The sequence below is a fragment of the Nannospalax galili genome, unplaced genomic scaffold (assembly GCF_000622305.1).
Source record: "Nannospalax galili isolate Female #2095 unplaced genomic scaffold, S.galili_v1.0 scaffold227, whole genome shotgun sequence".
Lineage (NCBI taxonomy): Eukaryota > Metazoa > Chordata > Mammalia > Rodentia > Spalacidae > Nannospalax > Nannospalax galili.
In genome coordinates this window covers 9,723,762-9,742,027 of record NW_008360303.1, presented here as the reverse complement: position 1 = coordinate 9,742,027, position 18,266 = coordinate 9,723,762, and the positions used below count along the sequence as shown (strand labels likewise).

Genomic DNA, 18,266 nt, shown 5'->3' with positions numbered 1-18,266 from the left:
GGTGTGATGGCAGTCTCCATTGTAATCTCTTCCAAATTTATGAATGAAGGGAGAAGAGGTGTTCAGGCATCCCATGTGCAATGAGTTTTTACATTGAAGTAACGTTTATGAAAGCGGTTAATTTCTACAAGAATTCCACAATCAACAAGTGACTTTACTAAAAATGGTCATGAGACTTGTGTATGAACCTTATGCACATGAACCCTTCCAAGCAATTTTCACATGTGTAAGTGTACCGATGTCAAGGTCAATGTCCATGGAGGACAGAAGAGGGCATGGGATCCCCTGGAACTGGAGTTACAGACGGTTGTTAGCCACCATGTGGATCCTGAGATTCGAACCCAGGTCTTCTACAAGAACAGTTAGTTCTCTTAACTACTGAGCCATCTCTCCAGCCTCAATACTTCAAAAAAAAAAGAAAATCTGGAAAGTGGATCCAAATTGTAAATGCTTCATACTCTATGAAACTGGATTGCCTGTGGTCAGTATGGACATTTAATTCTGAGATTCCTTTCATGGGCTTCTAATGAATAGCTTCTCTGACAAACAAATAACTATATTACAATGGTCCCTAACTAAGTGCTCAATAAATGTTTGCTGACTGAATGAGAGTGAAATAAATTGAAGGACAGTGGTTATGGGTGAAGCACTTACCAAGTGCATCTCTCTGGATGGGTTGGATTATGATAGTTCCAATTTTCTTCATATTTAGCTGTGTTTTTAACAGTTACAAATTTTTCACAGCTTGGTGTGGTGGCACATGCCTGTGATCCCAGCACTGGGGAAGAGGATGCAGGAGATGAGGAGTTCAAGGCCAACCTGGACTACATGAAATCTTGTCTCAAAAATCCAAAACCAAACAACAGCAGCAACAACAAAATCACAAGGAACATGTAATATCTTGAATAACTTAAAGACTAGCTTTAGAGGCTGGCGAGATGGCTCAGCAGTTAAGAGCACTGGCTGCTCTTACAGAGAACCTGGATTTGGTTCTCAGCACTCACATGGTGGCTAACAACCACCTATAATTCCAATTCCAGGGGATCCAATGCCCTGTTTTGGACTCAGTGGATATTGCACCACATGGGTGCACTTAACGCACATGCAGGCAAAACATTCATACATATAAAATAAATAAATATAAAGACTAGTTGCAAAAGCTCACAGAATGGGTGGACTTTCATCTGTACATCTAGGAAGTCTTACTCTGTAGAATTCTGTCACTTCTGAGGATGTCAAGTTACAGGGGAACTGTAGAGCCTATACCTCAGGAAATCTCCAGTACCAATCCTGCTGGAGACCTAAGGAAGAGACAGGTCAACAGTAGAGAGAACTGGGTCCATTTAGGTTGATTTTTGCAGGTGAGGGAAGGAGACAGGAGTGAAGAGCAGAGCATATGGTCCTCAAAGTTCCTTTTATGTAAATGTTGACATGCACATACACATGTGTATCCTGGTTACAGATTTATTTCATTTTATCACAAGAGCTTTTGTGCATGGCCTAAACACCCCTGCCCCAGTGAACGATCGAGTACATTTAAATAAAATCAGCAGCAATCTTCCCCCACCATTTCAGGAGGAACATAAAGAGAAAAAAAATCATGATAAATTTGGAGTTGAAATATATTGGCAATAACCACTTCTATGAATTCTGTTTTTATGTCAGGCACAATGCAGCATCTTTAAAAATATTTTATTTATTATTTTAATGTTATGTGTATGAGTATATTGCCTGCATGTATGTAGGTGCACCTGTGTTATGCAACACTCATGTCAGAAGAAGGCTGGAACTGATTCCCTGGAACCGAAGTTACCAACTGTTGTTACTGCCATTTGAGTGCTAGGAATTGAACCCTGGTCCTCTGCAAGAGCAGTCAGTGCTCTTAACTGCTGAGCCATCTCTCCAGCCCTCCCCCTTTAAATTTTTTTTATTATTTTTAATAATCCAGTGTCTTACTTGACTCACCACCCAGGTTTGTTTTCCTCTTGCTTTCACAGCAAGAGTATGAAGCAGAAATTATTAGAATCAAATCCATGTTGTAGGTGAAGAAAGGCTGACAGAAATCATACAAGCACTGATAGGGGGGTGGGGGCAGTCAATTGGTTTACTCTTCTTCCCTAACCACTCCCCTTCAAGTGGCAAGAATACAAATTCAGTTTGCAAGGAACTACCCGTACTTTAAAAAATGCAACCCAAGCCGAGTTTCATGCACAATGTAACTTTTGAAGTTGAAACAGAGATGGAGAAAAAAATAAGAACGTTTAAAAAGGCAGATTTTGCAGATACAAATAGGTGTATATTAGCTCATTTCATTAATCCGAATTTGTAGCTTTGCTTCTCAATTAAATGTCCTATCACTGTCCCAGCGCTGTCTTTTTCCAACTTCATCTTGGCCAAATGTGGGAAATCGGTTGTGTGTGACCCGCGAGGACCAGGGAGGATCTTTTGCCCCCTTTGTTTTCTTGGGTGTCCTAGCTCTGGGGGCCTGACATTCCTCGAGTGTCTAAGGCAATGAAGGCGCAGCGAAGCGCGGGAAAGCCGCACAAAAGACATGCAAAGACTATCATTGTAGAAAGATCAATTCAGTGTGCACAAGAAACACCCAATATGCCCGGGACGAGGAGAGAAAATCCCTTCCCTTCCGAGGGGAGGAAATTGGTTAACCTGTGAGAGTCCACAAAAAACTGACTGGCTGAAGCGCGGGTGGATCTTTCTAGATGCAGCAGACATTCCCCAGCCTCGCCCCTCTGTTTCTAGGAGGCCCGGGAGGGTGGGGAAAGCAGCACCAGGCGACCGCATCTTTTCTCCCAGCCCGCTTGGCGTCCTCTGAGTCGCGGAAGCTTCCCTCATTCATCTTGCAGGCCCTTGGCTCCCAGGCAGGGCGGAGGCCTTTCGGTGGAGGGGCTCAGGGACTGGGTTGAGCCAGCCCGCAGGTCCTGGCCTGGGAGGGGTAGGGAGAGGCCAGACAGCTTTCTCCATTCTGCGGGGCCCAGATCTCTACCTCCAGGAGAGACATCTCCCCTCCCGCACTGCTCCGGTACTGCGCTCCTAGGCTCCCACGCCAACCGAGTGACAGGCCCCAGGAAGACCAGGCAGGACACAGGACACAACCTTTCGGGCGGGATCTCGGCTCCTGTTGGTCCGCCAACAGGCGTGCAAGCGAAATCTCTCTCTCTCTCTCTCTCTCTCTCTCTCTCTCTCTCTCTCTCTCTCTCTCACACACACACACACACACACACACACACAGAGTCCGCCCTTCATGCAACACACACACACGTACACAGAGTCTGCCCTTCATGCAACACGCACACGCACAGAGTCCGCCCTTCAGGCAACACGCGCGCGCGCACACACACACACACACACATACACACTGCGTCCTCCCTGCAGCACACACACACGCATTCACACACACAGCTCGCCTTCCCTGCAGCAAGCGTGTGCACACACACACACACACACACACACACACAAGCACACACACCTCGCCCTCCTCCCTCACAGCACACATTTAGGCAGACACACATACAGCCCTCCCTCCAACCTTGCGGAACACACACACACACACACACACTCATTCACACTCCCGGCCAGCCTTCCCAGCCCGGCCCTTCTTCCCGACCACCGCGCCCAGAGGCCTGCTCAGGCCCCGCCCGGGGGGAGGAGAGCAGGACCGGCGCGGGAGCCGGGCGGGGAGAGGACGGCGGAGGGGGAGTGTCTGGCTGCCCCCGCCCCTCGAGTGAGTGATTGAGCGAGAGGTCCCCTCCCTCTCCGGCTCTCAGTCCGCCAGCTCCCGCTCGCTCCCTGCCCACTCCCGGGGGGACGTTCCGTGGCGCGGCCGCGGCCGCCGCTTCTTTCACACTTTAGTTGCGAGCCGCGCACCTCGCTCAGTGGCTGGAGAGCTGGCCGCGCGCCGCCGCCTCCCGCACGCACGCACGCGGCCCGGGCTCCGGGGTTCTCTGCTTGTACTCCAAGCCGCGGGGAGGAGAGGGAGCCCCGGCCACACTGTGGGGAGGAGAAGGAAGAGGAGGAGTAGGGAGACCCAGCGAGGAGGCCAGGGGCGGGGGGCGGGAGGCTTGCCACCTTCAGCCCCCCCCCGCGAGCGCCCAAGGTAAGCGGGAGCCACCGCCAGCGCTCCGGGCATCAGGGGTGGGCGACTGGGGAGGCCTGCGGGGTGTCTGCCGCGGGAGAGATGGGAACCAAAGGGATGGGAGCCGCGATCGTGGCGCTCCAGGAGCTGTGCGGGCCCCGCTGTTGCTGCTGCTGTTTGCTGGGCTGCTGCTGCTGGGGCTGCTATCAGGGCTGCTGCTGCTGCTGCTGCTGCTGCTGCTGCTGCTGCTGCTGCTGGAGCCGCCCGCTGCAAGGGACGGAAGCTGGGCTGGGGAGCTGCAGAGGGGCGTCTGCTTGCGGGGCGGAGGAGCTGGGATGCGGTTAGGGTTGCTGACGACTTTCGTCACATTGAGGCCTGGGTGGTTGGTGTGAGACACCCCTCCCTTCCCACCCGCACCCCGCGCCGCCCTCAGCCTTCCTGCTCTTCTAGCTTCGCCTGTGGCCACTGTTACTTCGCAAGCCGGGACTGGGAAGAAGAAAAATCCCTAAAATGTAGAATCTTTTGCTAAGTCTCCAAGTCTCTTCTCCCGCTCCCACTGATGGATGTGTTTGTGTGGGTGGTGTGATCCCTGAGATTTCTGAAGTTTTGACCTTTTCGGGGTGGCTTGTTTTTTTGTACATCTGTTTGCCTTCCTCGGTGTATTTATTATTCGTGCCCATGCGAGGCAGCCCTCGGGTGCTTGGTTATGTTACGGGAGCAGATTTCTCTTTCTTCTGCAGGCAGTTGAGAAGTGCCGCGGCGGCTGCCTGTGCTGGGTTGGCTAATGTCCTTCCCTATCATCTACCCTGCCCCCTCCTACTAGAGAGGGGTTCATTTCACCCTCCCTATCCCCCACCCCCACCCCGCTGTTTATGTGGGAGAAGTCCCTGGGCCTAAGGACTTTCATTACCTATTCATTCCTCTTATGAAGGCTCTGAATGGTTCGGGCATGTTGGTAAATTTGGGGGGGGTGCCTTTTTTGCTTCAAGAGTTGCGTGGTCAAAGATAAAAATAATACACACTCGAACACGCATTAATCTTCAGACAAGGCAAGCACAGTTTGAGAGGGAAGTGATTTGTTTCAATAGGAAGTTAACCTATGAGATACCTTCATTGCATGTGGGTTAGGAAAAGTGTTTTAAAATAGAGCTTATGTTCTGCGCGGCTGGAAGACAGCCATAAGTTCAGTTATTGGAGCAACTCTGAAAGTGATACACCCTGATCAACCAGAGCCTTAGTGAAGACTCTTAACTCTGACTCACACACTGGGAGGGGGCTGGCTCTCCATGGATTCTGTGTGTACATTTTTTTTTTGCTTTAGATGTGAGGGGAAATGACAAGCTCATTACACAGACGGGTGGAATGAACACCTTCTAGTTCCAGAGGATGGGCTCACTAATGAGAATAACCTTTGAGTTTGGCAGAATTGGGATGTACCAGGATGAAACAAACAGTGGCCTGGACTGTTCAGGTTCAGTGGAAGAAGAAGATACTTCTAAAGGGTTTTTCAAGGCCAAGATGTTGATGTGGGGGTTTTCTCCCCTTTTTCATACCTCTGAGGTTGGGACGTATGATCAGCTCAACCTGTGATACGTTGGCTGTTTGGAAATCAAATTGATAGGACTTGGAAATTAATCTCAACTCCATCACCTCTTTTGTTTCCTACTTACAAGGTAGGAAGTGGCTGTGGGACAGAACAGCCCTGTGTATTGATAGTCATTAAAACTGGAACCAGCACTTCAGAGATCATTGAAATGTAATCTCCCCTAATGTTTCCTGCTGTGCAGACTGGGTTCAGAGACCTGCCCGATTGGGCTGTGTGGAAAGCAGCAAAGGCAAGTGCTCTGGGTCCTGGGATGGGCCAGTGCCTCTAAAACCGGGGTGCCTCTGTATTCTACTTTTATCTCATTTGGGACACATACCATATTCTCCCCAACCTTTTGGGTGGTAGAGAGGATCCATGTCTTCCAGTGTGAAAAGTTCATCCTAGAAGGAAGTAGTCTAGTTACTTCTTCAGGGGGGAAACATTTCATTCAGAGTTGAGAAAACTGATTATTTTCTTTCCTTCCCACCCCACTTCCCTTTATCATTTCATATGGACTTCTGGGAGCTCACAGACGACTGCATAAAGTGGTTTGATGAGATTCTGTCCAAAAGAGGTGGGCAATGTTACTGAGGATATCTGAGGTTGTCTTCCAGCCTCCATGTGCGCATGCACACATGTATAAAGATGATTTGAACCTCTTGAAGAATCACAAGGTATGAATGAATAACTTGCCCATTCATTGGTACTATCCATTGTGACTGAATGGAAAACGCTATCAAGGAGGAAGATGGCACATACTATTGTATCATGTTCAGGCTGCAGGCTTTTCAGCATAGTGTTGAATTTGGGAGCAAGCTACCTTTGCATGCCATATATAAATGGAGTTTTCCAAGCTCTTGGCCATTTCTACTAAATATTCTTCATCAGAGAAGATGTCAAATGCTAGGACAGTGAATGTCCCTGTGCCTCCCTTAAGTCAGGAGATGTAGGAGACATCACCCAGAGTCTTAAGTGTCCCAATCACCACAGGCTTCATCTGAACCTATCAGTGTAACTTGTAGCCATATGAAACACATATGTGGCAGGCACGTTTAAAACACAGGTCATGTGGCTTTTGTGTCCTTCAGTGTTCTTTTTTAGCTTTACTTTAAAGATAGTTTAAAGGAGAGAGTATGGCAGTAATTCTGGTGGGACATTGTGGAAAGAGAATGCATGGTAACAGAAATTGTTCAAACTTCATTGTCTATAATACAAAGCTTTGTTTTCCTTCAGCTTGTTAGAACCTAATATAAAGGAGGTGTGGCATTGTTTTGTGTGTCGTGGGTGCCTTTTCCCTCTTGCTGTGGGTACCCCTTGTTTTCTGTGGTTTAAACTGTTGAATTCTAGACCTTCTCTTGGGTGGTTTGGAATTTAAACTCATCAGAGTTGTGAGGTTGAGGCTGTGCATATGGGTGAACTGGGGAACTTCAGTCAGCCTTCTGAACATACTCTGCTGATTGTCAGAGGCGAAGCTTGGCAGATCTGGTCTTACAATGCAAGTTTATGTGAAATAATTTATACATAAAAGTTGACTTTCCCCCAACTTTTCAGGAACACTCTATGTAAAGTAACCCGGACATCCAGTAAACTAGCATTTACTCAGATAATGAGAAGACTAGACTTAGTTTCATGAAAATGTACACCTCTTCAAATATACTATTTGGGAAATGATTACAGTGTAACCTCCCTCCCAAGTCAAGTGTAGCATTACAGGAGAGGACACAGGTATGAAGACCGCACACAGTGTACATGCTGAGCGTTCAGATGTTTCTCTGATATATTTTTTTTCTGCTTTAGCATATAGACATATTTGTAGTAACTTTTAAATTACATTTTATTTAGTTATTGTGTGTGTGCCCGTATGGGCATGTGTGTACATGTGTGCAGGGGTCAGAGGACAGCTTACAGGAGTCAGTTCTCTCCCTCTACCATGTGGTCCCCGTGATTGAACTCAGGTTGTCAGGCTTGCTGACTGGCACCTTTACCTGCTGAGCCATCTCTCTGGCCCAGTAGAAATATTTTTATGGAACTATGCACATTTGAAACTATTCATGGTCCTTCTCAGAGCTTCATGCCATAGCATGGGGCAAGTAAATTGTATTTAGATAGACTCTTGATACAATGTAAAAAGCACATTGCAATAAATAGTGTAAAAGAGTGCTTAGAAAACCAAAACAAACAAACAAACAAAAAAACCAAAAGCCAGGCATAGGTCTTATGTGCAGAAAGAATTGCAATAATGAAACTGTATTTTTAAAAATGGTATCAGTTTTGACTTTTACAGATCATAATTCAAGCACTAATGTGCAGTGGTGGATAAATTATACATATATGTATTTTTAAAGTAGGCAATTATTTAGCTTGACTATCTCAGCTCTGAAGTTTAAGTTTACAAGTTACAGTTGCAACAAGAAACAACATGACATGCTATGGTTATGCAATTTTGACAGGAGTGCTTGGAGGTAAACCAGGCTAGTATAAACATGGAGATGAACATACAACAGTGTCTGCAGTCACTGGGCATTAAAATAATCCCTTACTCTCCTGTTAAATAGTAGCTGGAAAAGTGTGCTTCCTAGATTATAGGTTGCTCTGTCCCTAGACTTTGGAAAGAACGCTGAGCTTCCCCAATCTGAATGTGATTTGAACTGAGGCGCCTCCTTGGCCAAGCTCCTGGAAGGCGGAGCTATCTTCTCATCTCAAACAGCCCCCATGGCGGCTGGCAGAGCACACTACCTTGCACTTGGAAGTCACTCAAATAGTGATCAAATTGAAAGAATTAACCTAATTAGTTAAGATCTGTAATGTAGTAAAACCTTGGAGAAATACATTAGATGCGGACATAATTTTTAATAAATCTGTGTGATAGTTTATTAAGAGTTCTGTATTCTGCCTCAGGGCAGAGGTTTTGAAACGCATTTGACAAGGAAATAAACATGGCAAATAGGACCTTTATCAAACCACAATTCCGATTTAGGGTCACCTTAATGTGGAATATATGTATCTTCCATATTTTGTAAATCCTTCTCTTCTGTAATCTTCATCTTATTTGTCTGAGGAGCTCAGTGAATAACAATGCCTTCTATTTATCATCTGTCTTATGGTTTTCCAAGTCCTTTCATGTCCCTTTTCTCCTTTGACATTCAGCTGCAGCCATAACAGTTTCCATGCTGGGCTCCATAGGTTTCCATGCTGGGCTCTCTCCTAGTGGAGAGGTCCTGGGAAAGCTTGGGTACCCCAATTCCTGATTTATTAAGTTCACAGCTGCTTCCTCTAAAATAACCTGAAAAAAAGCAAAGTGGAGCCTTGCCCAGCACTGTGAGCTCACTCAGGCTCCTGGCATCCTGTGGCTCTCTCAGAAATCTGTTCTCTTGGGTTGGCCTTACTTACCTCCTGTTCCTCTGCCAAATGTCCCTTTCACCTTCCTATCCTTCCTGGACTTTTTCCTTGCTTTTCTGTCCCATAACCCCTTAGCTTCCCATCCCACCACCATGGCACTTTCTCTTGCAAGACATGGGGTTCCTGAATGAATGGACTGCCCATTCTGTGTTTACATCTGAAGAGCCACTTTCTCCTGACTCCTCCTACCTGCCAGCCCAACTGCAGACTTCCTGCTTCCAACCAGGCTTCTCCCTTCTGCCCTCAGGGCCCCTTTGCAGTTGTCCTACTTTGCCCCATACTCCTCCCTCTCCCTCCCACCCTTCCCTCCCCACCAAGCCTTAGATCTTCCAGCACATACCTGCCTCTGCCTGTTTCAAAGGCCCCTGCCATCTGAGCAGATGTGTTTATAGCATTCGTGAATTGACAGTCACATACTTTATACCTTGTCAGACAGATGGAATTAGAGTACCTAAAAGTTTAGGGATCGTCTTAACTTGATTTTCACCTTTGAGTCCATTGTCTGTTATATTGTTGGCTTTGAAAGGCTCCATAGTAACTGAGGGCACAGTGCTTCTTTGCTTCCCTTAGTGCTTATACCCTCTGTTGGCTAGTAAAGGAAAGTATCTTGATGATGATGGTTATTTTTGAAGGTTTGGACAGCAAATCTTAGCATTTCATATCTTTTCAAAATAACACCATTGAAAGGCAGTTCTACACACTAATCACAAACCTAGAATTGTTGGTTAATTTCATCTTCATTACCATTTCCTCTCTTTTGTTTAAATAAATGTTTCTGTAACTTGAACTGCACGTTTTTGAATCATTATTTGTTGTGATTTTACTGCTCTCTATAAGAATTTTATAAGCTCCTGGAGCACATTTAGGCCAGGTAAAGGCTCTGGGCTAAGACTTGACATTGTTGATTTCTGCTCTAAGTTTGTAGCCCATGTTTACTTTATCAGTAAGGTTAGTGGGTGGAAAAAAGTGGTTAGTTGAGAACTACTGACTGGAAAACGTAATACAGCTCGGCGGTAGAGCTCTTGCCTAGCATATCTGAGGCTATAGGTCTGATCTCAGCTCTGCAGAAAAGCAGAATATAAGCAGCAAACATAATCGATTAGCACAGTACCCATTAGTATGTGCTGGCCTTTGTAGAAAACTGCACTTCAAAAGTAGCTCTTGGCTGGGTGTGGTGGTGCACTCGGGAGGCAGAGGCAGGCAGATCTCTGTGAGTTCAAGGGTAGCCTGGTCTACATAAAGAGTTACAGGCCAGTTGGGGCTACAGGGAGACCCTGTCTCAAAAAGATCAAAAAAAAAGAAGAAAAAAAGTAGCTCTAACACTAACAGAACAGTGAGTGAGTCTTTGGACAACGGTGCTTACGGTGGAGCAGACTCACAGCAGTTTTTAAGCAAGAATTCCCTTTGGTGGATTTCTGCTTTGTTTGACGGTGGCTCATATTGCAGTAGTTCAGCTTGTTGTCCAACCATATGTTAGGATATATTTCACTTCACTTGGTAACTTAGGGCTTTTCCTCCTAGAGCTAGGGAGGGGAAGGAGCCTGAGAGGTACACAGTTTTCCTGGAGTATGGGGAGGCCTTTTTATACTCGTTCTCCTAGAGAGGTAAATGGTAAGTGAAGTGGGTCTCAGCAAGAGCCTGAGAGGCACTGTGCACATCACAGCCACTCCTGACAGCGGCTTCTTGAACTCCAAAGTTGACAGGGATGTCTGTGTTCATCTGTCTCCAGGATAGTAGAGGCCTTGGATTCATACTAGATTTTTCATTAGAAGTTGGGAAGGCCCTGGGCAGATGCTGTAGGCAGGGGTTTGCAGAGAGCTTTCCAAATAGGCAGATAGTTCCTGCATGCCAAAGGGCGACTTCAGTTCTATCTGTAAGATCTTCCAAAAGCAGTTTTCCTAAGGTAATTAATTAACGGTCCTATAACTAAAGGGTTACAAAGGAGTAAACAACAGATACCTCATTTTATATGTCAGGCAGATATTATTTTGATGAAGGAATTCACACTCCAGGAACCTCTCTGAGTTGCTTAATATGTGCTGAAGATTCTTATTTCTGTTTTCTGTGCTAGGGACCCATGACAGTCTAGGTGCAGCTCCCAGACCAAATCTGCTTACCTTCATGGCTCCTGCAACCCAGCCTGCTTGGCCTTGGAATGAATTCCTCCCTGCTGTTTCTCTTGAGATTAAAGCCCTCCAGTCTTATCCTTCATACTCCAAGGAATATTTTTTTTCCTGCTGTAAGACTATTTTCTCCCTTGCCTTCCATGAATTCCTGGAATAGATATTTTATGTTTGTTTCGTTATTAGTTTTGGACCCGCCAATGCCACATCTTATTAATTTTGATTTTCAGTTAGGTATTTTTCAGTGCAGGGAATTGAATCCAGGACCTCACACTTGTTAGACAATCCCCCTACCCCTTGAGTTACATCCCCAGTCCATCATTTATGGGCTTTCTTGATTCCAGCTAAATGTAAGCTCTTCTATCCTGTCCATTGAACCCGAAGAGTTGATTGTGTTGAATAAGTAGTTTATTGGTTGACTGATAGCTAGTCATTGATCTGAGGCTTGGAATTTTTCTATGAAAACAGTGCTCACATTGAAACTGTCTTTAACTAAATGAGGAAGTATAGTCTGGACTGAGAGAGATAATGAGAATTAAATTTTTTTGTTGTTGGCCAAGGTTAAGGCACTAATCTTGCTTGCTTGCTTCGATAATTTATTGAACAAACATTTGCTTTTGTTGATGACGCTTTGTGTCATCTCCGTGCCTGGCACTAGACAGATGCTGGAGATACAGAGATAAAGGGGCCTGACCCTGCCTTTGTGTAGCCCTCAGACGAGCAGGGGAATTGCCATGTGAACCCATGATCTGTGGTGAATGGACAAGGGTGCTTTGGGCGCTGAGATAAGAAAACAGCCCATTTGGGAGACAGGCCAACAGGACACTCCATTTTCCCTGGGGAGAGTATTGCTTTTTTCCCACTGCCCACCCCGTCACCCTCAAAATGTCTCCGGTTGGATGATAGATACATTTTATTTTTCTCACTTTACTCATTTGTTGACTTTTAGACAAGTTAAAAGACTGGCATTTGGAGACAAATGGGTCTTAGGGCAGGTGAAAGATGAAGCATAGGGCATTGCAGCCAGAATATCCCCTGTGATGTGGAGCCATGTGGATGTGGCTCTGTGTGGCTGGACTTTCCACGGTGTTGGAAAATAGTGGAAGGTGAGGCGGATGAACTATGCAGAACCTTATAAGTCGGGCTGTAGAGTTTGGACTTTTACCCAACATATAATAAGTGGGAGTCACTGAAAGAAGGAGGAGAAATAATGTGCATGGTTCTTTCTTGAGTGTAGAGAAGAGACTGAAGGGAAACAGACAGAGCAAATGGACTATAGTATTAATACCATCTTACTAGGGGATGCTGAGAGCTAAGTTAATGCCTGAGAGTGGAGAAAGGGGGTAGATGGGATTTATAAAGCAGAATTTGAAGGAACCGGTAAAGTTGGACAAGGAAAATGACGAAGGGAAATAAAGGATAACTGCAAATATTTTCTGGATGGACCATATTCACTGAGATGGAGAATTTAAGCATTGAGGGAAAAGGTAATTAACTTAGTTTAAAATATGTTGTTTTAGGTGTTTATGTGCTCATAGATGGAGATACCTAATAGGTAACTGAAATTCTGTTCTGGCTTTCAGAGGAGATAGTTGGGATAGAATTACAAGTTTGATCTCAGCTCAGTTATCATTTTCATAGGAAATTGTTTTGTGATTTCCACAGCAATGTTCAATCCCTCTATTTTGCCTTCTTATCGTACCATGCTACTCCTCATTCAAATGCAGTCCCCAGTGCTGTAATTGCATATTCATTTTTGTGAGTTTTGGATTAACATTAATACTATGCACCTCTTACTGTGAAGTCCATGAGGGCAAGATAACAGCTCTTTGATCCTTTTAGATTAAAAGGAACCCTACCATACATAGGGGTGCAGCATATGTTTTTTTGAATGAATAAGTGAATGAATGGATGGATGGATGGCGAGTGAATGAATGAATGGAATTTGTTATGTGCTGTTGTGATTTGGTATGAAATTTCTCTGGGAAAATATGTAAGAGAAGATAGAACAATGTGAATTCTGGGAAACCCCAGCCTTCAAGATATGTGATAGAAAGGATAGAGAAGGAAATTGCAAAACGAAGGCTCTCAAAGACGCAAGAGAGGTGTTTGTCAGAGAGGAAAGAGAGAATCAAATAGTGGGGACTGTCAGAATTCTTGCATGAAGAAGTAGAATGATAATGAGTTTTACTCAGGATTTGTAATGTCTGTTATTAAATAGAGGTGGAAATATTTACTTCATCAGGGAATATAGAGGTATATTCTCACTGTTCAAAAACTGCCAATAGGGGCTGGAGAGATGGCTCAGTGGTTAAGATTACTGTTTGTTCTTGCAGAAGACCTGGGTTCGAATCCCAGCACCCACATAGCAGCTAACAACTGTCCACAACTCCAGTTCCAGGGGATCCGACAGCCTCTTCTCTCCTCCATGGGCATTGCACGACATGGGTGCACTTACCTACAGGCAGGCAATACACATAAAATAAAAAAACAATAAATAAAATATTTGAAAAACAAAACAAACAACAACAACAACAACAAAAAAACCCAAACTGCCAACTGGGCTGGAGAGATGCCTCGATGGTTAAGAGCACAGGCTACTCTTGCAAAGGACCTGGGTTCGATTCCCAGCACCCATATGGCTGCTAACAATCGTCCATAACTCCAGTTCCAGGGGATCCAGTTCTCTCTTCTGACCTTCATGGGCATGGCACGACATGGTACACTTACATACGTGCAGGCAATACACTCGTAACATGAAAAAAGTAAATTTTTAAAATTATTTTTATTTTGTGTGTATTTGTGTATTGCCTACATGTAGGTAAGTGCAAGGACTGGAGTTACGAACAGTTGTTAGCTGCCATGTGGATGCTGGGATTCAAACCTGGGTCTTCTGCAAGAACAACCAGTGTCCTTAAACTCTGAGCCATCTCTCCAGCCCCCCCAAAATAAAATATTTTTGAAAACCATAAAACTGGCAAATGAGCATTGCTATATTATATTTGTTTATGCTTGGTGCAAAGTTTGAAATTTTATCACTTTGTGAGTTTGTGTGTTTGAAATATGAATTTAACCCTATATAATTTATGCCAGTACCTCATGGGGTAGTAAGAAGTTGGAGTTATATTTTGGGAGGAGGATGAAACAGCACAAGGTTTAATCATTGTGAATTTAAAAGTGTGCGTATTGATTTATAAGGGGATAAAAATACATCCTGTAGATGAACAGTCAACAATAATAACCACAGTCAGTTGAAACATTATCACAAACCATGGCTAATTGTCTCTTTCCAGAAGTAGAGGCTGAGAAGCAGTGTTATTAAAGATTTGTAGTATAAATAGTGAAGCTCATCACAGAATCTGATTTTCTTGTTCTTAGTTTCCACAGAGAGACTCAGGGTAGAGGTGGGCGACACATCCTAAAGTGGTGGGAAGGATATTGGCTTTGGATTCAATAGATCCTATCCAACTTCCTTCACCTCTGGCTTAGTGACTTGCAATGACAGTAATTGACAGTAGTATTAATTGAAGCTAACATGTCTGAGATTATCTGTCCCCAGTGCTAAGTATATTACATGCATTATCTTCTGTAATATTTGCAATAGCTAGCTGCAAACTCTTGCCTCTACTTTATAAACAGGGGAATTGAGGCTCAGCATACTTAGGACCAAGGTCTTGAGGGTAACAATTTGATGGTGCTGAGACTGGAATCTGGGTTCTTCGACTTCACAGTAAGCCTTTTTTGGGGGTGTGGGGCGTCTTTTTGAGACAGGGTCTCCCTGTAGCCTGAGCTGTCCTGGAACTCACTATGTAGACCAGGCTGGCCTTGAACTCACAGAGATCCGCCTGCCTCTGCCTCCCAAGTGCTGGGAGTACAGGCATGTGCCACCACGCCTGGCTTTCACAGTAAGTCTTTTAATGATCACCTTCTTTCCAACTCTGCCCACTGTCTGTTCCCCTTATCTACTGTTTCTTTTTGAAGCATAATTATAGACACGGTATCCTCTAAAAGATAAGAACCATTTTTTTTCATTTATCATATCTATAATATTATCATGTCTGAAATTTTTCAACAATAATTCTTTCATATCAAATATCTAGGTAGAGATCAAGTTTCCTTAATTATCTCTTGTTTTTAATTATTCCTTTGTGACATTCAGGATTCAAACAGAATGTCCACACCTGAGAGATACATCTGTCTTTATATGTAGACTTGCTTTCTTTTTATCTGCATTTCCCACCTCTTTTTCTTCTCTAGAGTTTATTTGTTAAAGAGACAGCAGTTTGTCCTGTGGAGTCTTCTGCATTCTGTGATTTTCTGTTCGCATCTTCTTTACATTCCTTTGTTTCCTGTATGTCCTGCAAATTGGTGATTTGATGGAGACTGGAAATTGATTGCATACATTGACAACAATACAGGAAGTGTGGTACACACCCCACCACATCAGGGGTTACCCAATGCCTTGTTTCTTTTAGGGAGAAGTTAAAATAAAGAACCTTGACTGAGGTCTTGTTGTTAGTAAGTGGAGGTGCTGAGAGTGAATCCAGGTCTCAGACTCCACAGTAAGGTTTTTAATGATTGACTTGGTGTTGTCAGCCTGCTCCAACCTTACAGAGTTATCCCCAAGGCCCTTCAAACCTTCACCAAGGGGCACTGTCATTTCAGGAAAGTTTATAAAAATCGGAATAGTCTTTTATCTGCATTTGCTAGCTGGAATTTTTCTCCTATGAAGAACTTACGACACCAGCCATTTGATTATCTCGATGTATAGGTTTGTGGGGGATAATGCTTTGTTTTATTCCCTCTTTTTAAATCAGTGTTCAGTAATGAGTTGATTTTCTAGTATCTTCCAAGTGAGACCAGTGAAATAGTTTGTTGTTCTGTTCATATAAGTATAATTTTGAACATTTGAGTTTTAATCCAATTTGTATTTAAATCCCTTGTGGTTATTGGTTTATCTACTTATTTTTGAGTTTTTGAGAATATAGTCTTGCTTTTAGCCCAGGCTGGCCTCTAACTGGCAATCTTCCTGTTTCAGCCTGCAATGGTTATTTTGAAGCTCATACTCACACTCATAGCTCATACTATGTTTTTCCAGTGTGAGTGTCTTTAAATTGACTTGCGAATCAGGTTAACAAGACTATGGAGTCTTTGATAGGTTCATTACTTTCTGGTTTAACAAGATATTTCAGATTTATGTTGTACTTTTCCTGCCCCAGATCTCTCTAGTAATAAATGGTATTTAAAAACCATAATCTAGGTGTTAAGTGTTCTCATGGCCTCTAGCTCTCATTACTAATAGTCTTTTTAGTGGAGATATATATATATCAGGCCAAAAGAGTGTGTGTATGTGTATCTGAGATATGGATATAAATGCATGTATATGTTTTCGTGTATTCAGATTCATGTAAGACATTAATACACTGTTATCGGTTACTTTCTGAGGCTGTGATAAATCACCATGACCATGGCAACTTATAGATAGAAGAGTTTATTTGGCTTATGGTTCCAGAGGAACTCAGTGAAATATTAATGACAAAAATTACACAAGTACTAAAAGAAAATATAGGTGACTCTCCCTATGACCGGGCCCTCCTAAATGGCACCACTATCATGCATGGCTTCTAAGCACTTAGAAACTGAACATCATTTTACTTACTTTTAATTAAATTAAATTGAAGTTCAAGAACTCACACTGAATTCAGTTACTAGAAAACTTTTAGGTACAGTGGAACATGGCTATATGAAGTTACTTTTTTTCAACTTTAAATCTATAAAATCTAAATGCAGATCAAGTATTTGCAATAAAAGCTTAGTGATCAAACTGAGATGAGTTGTAAGGGTGAGAGATGACTCAGTGGTTAAGAGCACTCACTATTCTTGCAGAAGACCTGGGTTCAGTTCCCAGCACCTACATGGTAGCTCACAGTCGCCTGTAAATCCTGCTCCTGGGGTCTTCTGATGACTTCTGGTTTTCTGTGGGCTCCTGCATGCATGTGATGCACATACATTCACACAAGCACACACACATATCCACATAAATAAAGTTACATCTTTTAAGTTAAAGCATACAATTTCTTAAAAATATTAGTACAGAAGGTAAATACGATCAAAATACATTACATACATGGATGAAAATATGATACTCACTATTTTGTACAATATACACTAATAGAAATTTTAATTATATAACCTTTACATATTGATTACTTATTGAAATATTTTAGAGTTAAGGGACTGGAGAGATGGCCAAGCAGTTAAGAGCACTGGCTGCTCTTGCAGAGGACCCAAATTGGATTCCTACCTCCCACATGATGGCTAACAACTATTCATAACTCCAATTCCAGGAGAATCCAGCCATTCCCCACTACTTGTCCATCTGGTGAATCTAGTCAGCCTATCTAGAGGGCTTTGTTTTAGGAAGGTCAGCTGTTCCTCATCTAGGAGTATTCAGTTGTCAATATTCCTTTAGATTAAATTGGGGTCTGCTGTTCATTTTCCCAGTTCTATGCTGGGTTACTATCTGGGAGTCCCTTTGGCCACCCTGGCCAACAACTCAAAAGATTTCCTAGGTGCTTGTGTGGTCTACAGGCAGGCTGGCTCATGGATTCTCCTTCACTTTCATTCTTTAAAGCCTACTTGCATTATGTGATTATCTCATTACAAAAGGAGCCAAACAGCAATAGCCAAAATCTAGATGCAGAGAGAGGCTAGGCAAAGCTCAACTAAAGAAACTGTATGCTTGAGAAAAATTGCCAGATAGGACACCTTGGCAATTTTTGTTTCTTATTTAGTGGTAATAACTTTTTAATTGTATGAGACGTAAGGGAAATTCCATCCCCCCCACCTTTATTTTAGTGTCTGGGTCAAGCAGCAGGAAATATGTTACTATGTAGTACATATACACAAGTGACTATTTCATCACCAGGTACAACTCCAGGTAGACTTGTGGCTACTAAATTGTACTACCTAAGTAAATTATCATCATGACCATTTTAAAATTTGTTCAGTGAGAGGCCTTCCTCCCTCCCCTCCCTTCCCCTCCCCTCCCCTCCCCTTCTCCCTGCCT

The 18,266-nt window shown here is 43.6% G+C and overlaps 1 protein-coding gene across 1 annotated transcript in view; it reads left to right on the top strand.

Moving 5' to 3' along the window:
• Positions 1-3,749: 3,749 nt before the first annotated feature.
• Positions 3,750-18,266, top strand: part of CUNH1orf21 (chromosome unknown C1orf21 homolog) — a 248,807-nt gene continuing 234,290 nt past the window's right edge. Inside the window, exon 1 of the mRNA XM_008824284.3 lies at positions 3,750-4,111. The gene's annotated coding sequence lies outside the window, so the exon portion shown is untranslated. The remainder of the gene's footprint in view (positions 4,112-18,266) is intronic.